Genomic DNA, 6000 nt, shown 5'->3' with positions numbered 1-6000 from the left:
AGGCACTGCCAGGCCATCAAATGCTAATCAAGGTGGTCAGTTGAAACATTCACACCTAGCTCCATTAGATAAGAGTTATTTGTCCCACCCTAGTCATTCCACAGATATATAAACCCATTTCCTAGTTCCAACAGACCTCACTACCTCTGAGGATGCTTGCCATAGATGCAGGTGAAACGTCAGGAGAGAATGCCTCTAGAACATGGCCATATAGCCCGAAAAAACCTACAACAACCCACTAAGAGAGCTTGCACTATAGAATATCACATCTAGCATATCCCAATTTCTTGTCCAACATGCAATGTAAGCAACCTGCTTGTCAGCAAAAAGGTTAGAGTTAGGGAGTATCCGCCCTGCAATATGAATACAATTCAACAACACTTTAACTAAATGGACTGAATGGTATGAAAACATGGCAGTTGTAGGGTTGTTGTGAGTTTTTTCGGGCTGTGTGGCCATGTTCCAGAAGCATTGTCTCCTGACATTTTACCTTCCATTTCCTCCTTGGCTGTTTCCAGTCAGCTCTCTCTTTTCCCTCCAAGATTAAAATGGCAGTTAAAACCGTTTGTCTCAGCAGCAAGCCAGAGACAGCAACCCATCAGAACTCTGGCCCCTGACATGATCAGCCAATCAGCTGCCGACACATGCCTCTCCAGTCAACCTACCACATCATGGTGTCCTCACATTAAGAAGGTTGATTAATGATGATACTTGTGATATCAGAGGTGACCTCCCCCCCCCCCCCCACACACACACTCTGTAAACGGTGATTCAAAACCAAGGAATTCGTAGTTTTACCAAGGACACCAGGTTGGAATGATCCCATGATCCCCTATCTCTCCCCCATGTGGGAACTTCAGGCTTTTTCATGGCCCCACATGGCAAGCCCCCTGTAATCCACCCTTTATGGATTTTTCTATGAACTTTTAGAAATCTTTAATCAACTTTTCATGGACTTTGGAACTCTTACAGACCCTATACCAAACCCTTATGAACTTTTATGATATTTCACTGATCTATATGAACCTTTGGTCGATTGTGGAGGGAGGGAGGGAGGGAGGGCTGACAGGACTCCCTTGACCTTGCATGGCTTATCCCTTATGTTGTGACTCAGTTTGATTCTGAGTCTGAAACTGAACCCTGTGGGTCTTGTGAGCCAGAGTGCCCTGATGAAGAGGATGATGGGATTCAGATTTCTGTTGTGCCTGCTTCAGACAGTGCAGCAAGAGAAACATCAAGTCAGTTCTCAGGGGAAAAGAATGTCAGTGGGATAGATAATGGCCAGGTGGAGTTGCCTCCCCAGCCTTGCCATGGTGATCTAGTTCAGCTGGACCAAGATAAAGAGAGCCTTGAAGATAGTGAAATAATGAGCAGGCAAGAACACTTAGAATTAAGGGTCTGGAGGAACTCTCGCTTAGCTGGTAAGCGAGAAGCCAAGTTGGCCAAGGGTCATCGCAATGCGTTCATGATTGCAAAGGGTATTTAGCCTTCTGTCTGACAAACGGGAGTTGTCAGTTCAATGTGGCTCTTTCTATGCAAAGTTCTATGGATTTACCTTTGCTTTAAGCAGCATGCTTTTGGCTTCCTGAATCTGGGATGTTGGGTCTTGTGTTTCACTGTTTTACCATGGACTCTTGTTTGATCATTGCCTGAAGGATTATGCTTCATGTCTTTGCCTTTGGATCTTGGGAAATGTGGTTTTTCCTTTAAACCTTTGTCCTGTTTGTGGAACTTTTGCATTTCTTATTCTATGTTTTGACTTTGCCTTTTTCCTCAATAAACTACAAAATCTACAGCTCTGGTGTGGTGGTGTTTGGGAGCAAGGTGAAACTACTCTGAGTTGCAACACCTAATTATTTCCTTGTTCCCTTTTCCTATTATAGGTGTGTATGTCTATATTTATGAAATATGAAGGAAAAGCCACTGTTTTCAAAATCCAGCAACTCACCTAGCTCAGGAACCCTCCCCTCCCACCCACCCCATGCTTCCTGAGCTACTAATCCCCTAACAAAAGGTTTCACCACACCCTTTGCATGGACAATAAAACAAATGGTTCATATCAGCCAGATCTTGGAGGGCACAAGGCTAGTCCATCTGGAGATAAGACCTCTGGGCATCTTGATCCACCAACACCAAAGGTGATTTCCTGTCTGTGAGGAATTAGGACTTTACTACAGCTTCTTCCATTATGTCAACCCTGCTGGCCGAATCCAGAGACAAGATATCATCAATTGATCCCATATCTAGGACTAAGGATTACCGGGGTCTGGCATTTCTTTCATCCCGGGTCTTTGTTTCCCATCTGGACTGCCTCTTCATCCCTCATTGGCCGAAAGGCGAAAGCAGCACTGGCTCCCTGATTGGCCAAGGCATGGCAAAGCCAGCCACACCTCCCCTCCAGCTGATTACACCCACCAATCGGCGTGAAGCCAGCAAGAGAGGGCACCTGTCCTAAGATGAAGCTGGACACAACATATTAATGCAAATAAAATATTGGTCTTTTATAAGATTGTTTCATTGGTTCCAGATTTAGTTAGGCTTAGAGCAGACCAGCTGAAAGCATTGGAAGTTCAGTGTTAATTCCTGGTGATCTCAAATCCTGTAAGAATGTTTGGAACTAACCCAGTTTTTACCCAAGGGCAGTTATTAAAACTGTGTCTTTAAAAATTTGTAAGAACCACAGATGGCAGACATCATATCAGAATAATTTCAAAAGCAGTAGCTTAGCAGCTGTTGCGCTGAAAACAACAAAAAGTTTCCTGTGTATATATGTCTTCAAGTCAACATACTGAATATACTGGAGGGGTTTGATGGACTGAGGTGACATAATACAAGTTGTAGTTCACCTTGCATCAAGACAGAGCACTGTGACCCCCACCAATAGACCTGAACCAAACTTGGCACACAGAACCGTCATAACCAACAAAAAATACTGGAAATGTTTGCAGGGATTTGACCTTTATTCATATGAGTTGTAGCTCACCTACATCCAGAGTGCATTGTGAACCCAAACAACAATAGGTCTGAACCAAACTTGAACTGTATATTCAATATTTCCAAATTCAAATACTGGTGTGGTTTGGGGGGAATTGACCTTGACATTGGGGAGTTGTAGGGAACTAGGATTTATAGTTTTCCTGCAATCAAAGAGCACTTTGAGCCCCACCAATGACGGACCTGGACCAAACATGGCTCACAGAACCCCCATGATAAACAAAAAGTACTGGTGAGGTTTGGGGGGAATTCACCTGGATTTGTAGTTCACCTACATCCAGAGAGCATTGTGAACCCAAACAACAAAGGATCTGAACCAAATTTGGCAATCATATCCGATATGCCCAAATTTGAATACTGGAGGGTTTGGGAAGGATTGACCTTGATTTTGGGGAGTAGTAGTTCATCTATATCCAGAGAAAAAACTGTGACCCCAACTGACAATGGACCTGGACAATGCTTGGCAGACAGACAAACAGTTTTAACTGCCGTTTTCATCTTGGAGGGAAAAGAGAGCGCTGACTGGAAACAGCCAAGGAGGAAATGGCTGCCAAGTCTCTAAAACCTGATCAATTTCTAAGGCATGAAACATATAGAATCATCGAATCATAGAGTTGGAAGAGACCTCATGGGCCATCCAGTCCAACCCCCTGCCAAGAAGCAGGAATATTGTATTCAAAGCACTCCTGACAGATGGCCATCCAGCCTTTGTTAAAAGCTTCCAAAGAAGGAGCCTCCACCACACTCTGGGGCAGAGAGTTCCACTGCTGAACGGCTCTCACAGTCAGGAAGTTCCTCATGTTCAGATGGAATCTCCTTTCTTGTAGTTTGAAGCCATTGTTCCGCGTCCTAGTCTCCAGGGCAGCAGAAAACAAGCTTGCTCCCTCCTTCCTGTTTAAAGGGACCATTTAATTCCCTCTGTTCTCTGTGTGGATTCAAATAAATAAATAAATAAACATCCATGATCAACTTGACATACTGGAGCAGTTATAGGGAAATTGACCTTGATTTCTGGGAATTATAGTTCACCTACACTGTGACCCCAACCAACAATAGACCAGGATCAAACCTTGCACACAAAACCCTCATGACCAACATAACCATACTGACCCAACATGGTGGGAGTTGTCATTCATCCTGCAGCCAGAGAGCACACTGAACTCCATCAATGACACATTTGGAGCAAACTTGCTCCATCAGTACTAAAAGTTAAAGTACTGATGGAGTTTAAGGGGCTTGACCTGGCATGATGTGCGTTCACCCACAACCTTATGCATTTTATTAATGGGACCTTAATGCCTTTTTTCAATTAACCCAGGCATCGTTGGTTACCCAAGCTAGTATCCAATAAAAGAGAATGATGCAAGCTGCAGTCTAGCAACTTCTAGTGAGCCACAGTTCTTCCAACCCACTTTGGTAGAAACCTAACAAATCCCTTGAAGGAGATGCAACGATGAAGAAGTCATCAACTGATAAATTGATTTCTGACACACAACTTTCCAAAGAGTAGCTCTTTTGTCAAGGAAAAGGACAGTTAAGCCAGGCAAGCTAAGCGTTGCTGTTCAGTGCAAAAAATGATATTGCCAGTGTGCTGGGATGCAGTCGCTCAGCCTTAACACCACAAGGATATTAAATTTAGGAACAATGAAGATAAGCAGAAACGAGTAGCAACAGTTTGTGGGTAAGCAATGTTATCACTTCCTCACCCACTGTATTGCCGCTGGAGCCTTGAACTGTTATAAAACCAGGTGGAAAAACAGCTAAATAAGCTTTCTTGTGCCCTGAAATTTCATCCCCGGCATTAAGGTAGGAAAAGAAGCACCTGTTAGACCTCCATCTGCAAAGCTGTTACCAAAGAGTCCGAAGAAACACTGCCAGATTTTTTTTTTAAAAAAGCCAAACTAAAATGACCAAGGGTCTGGAGAACAAGCCCTATGAGGAGCGGCTTAAAGAGCTAGACATGTTTAGTCTGCAGAAGAGAAGGCTGAGAGGAGACATGATGAGGGCCATGTGTAAATATGTCAGGGGAAAACATACAGAGGAAGGAGCAAGCTTGTTTTCTGCTGCCCTGGAGAACTAGGACGTGGAACAAAAACTTCAAATTGGAGGAAACAAGATTCCACCTGAACATTAGGAAGAACTTCCCAACTGTGTGAGCTGTTCAGCAGTAAGGTAAAGGTAAAGGTTTCCCCTTGACATTAAGTCCAGTCGTGTCCAACTCTGGGGGATGGTGCTCATCTCCATTTCTAAAGCTGGCATTGCCTGTAGACACCTCAGGAGCGGTACCTATTGATCTACTCACATTTGCATGTTTTCGAACTGCTAGGTTGGCAGAAGCTGGGGCTAACAGCAGGAGCTCACCCTGCTCCCCAGATTTGAACCAGTAACCTTTTGGTTAGCAAGTTCAGCAGCTCAGTGGTTTAACTCACTGTGCCACCAGCATTAATTCCAGCAGTGGAACAATAATAATAATAATAATAATAATAATAATAATTTTTATTTATAGACTGCTCTATTTCCCCCGAAGGGACTCAAGGCAGTTTCCAACAAATATGGCAAACATTCAATGCCCAAAGAAAAAAACATACAACCGTTTACATCAGTACAACACACATTAGACAATAGAAAACTACATAACTATAACTTAGTAATCAAAATAGCAAAAATTAAAAATAAGAAATAAAATTGGTCATGTCAGGAGCGACTTGAGAAACTGCAAGTCACTTCTGGTGTGAGAGAATAGGCCGTCTGCAAGGACGTTGCCCAGGGAACGCTCGGATGTTTTGATGTTTTATCATCCTTGTGGGAGGCTTCTCTCATGTCCCCGCATGGGGAGTTGGAGCTGACAGAGGGAGCTCATCCGCGCTCTCCCCAGATTTGAACCTGTGACCTGTTGGTCTTCAGTCCTGCTGGCACAGGGGTTTAACCCACTGCACCACCAGGGGTTAATTTTAATTTTAAAATTAAGTAAAAACATAATAAAAATTTGAAAAATCCTGATAAAAC

Source organism: Anolis sagrei, chromosome X (assembly GCF_037176765.1).
Source record: "Anolis sagrei isolate rAnoSag1 chromosome X, rAnoSag1.mat, whole genome shotgun sequence".
NCBI classification, from domain to species: domain Eukaryota; kingdom Metazoa; phylum Chordata; class Lepidosauria; order Squamata; family Dactyloidae; genus Anolis; species Anolis sagrei.
This window is presented reverse-complemented; position numbering follows the sequence as displayed.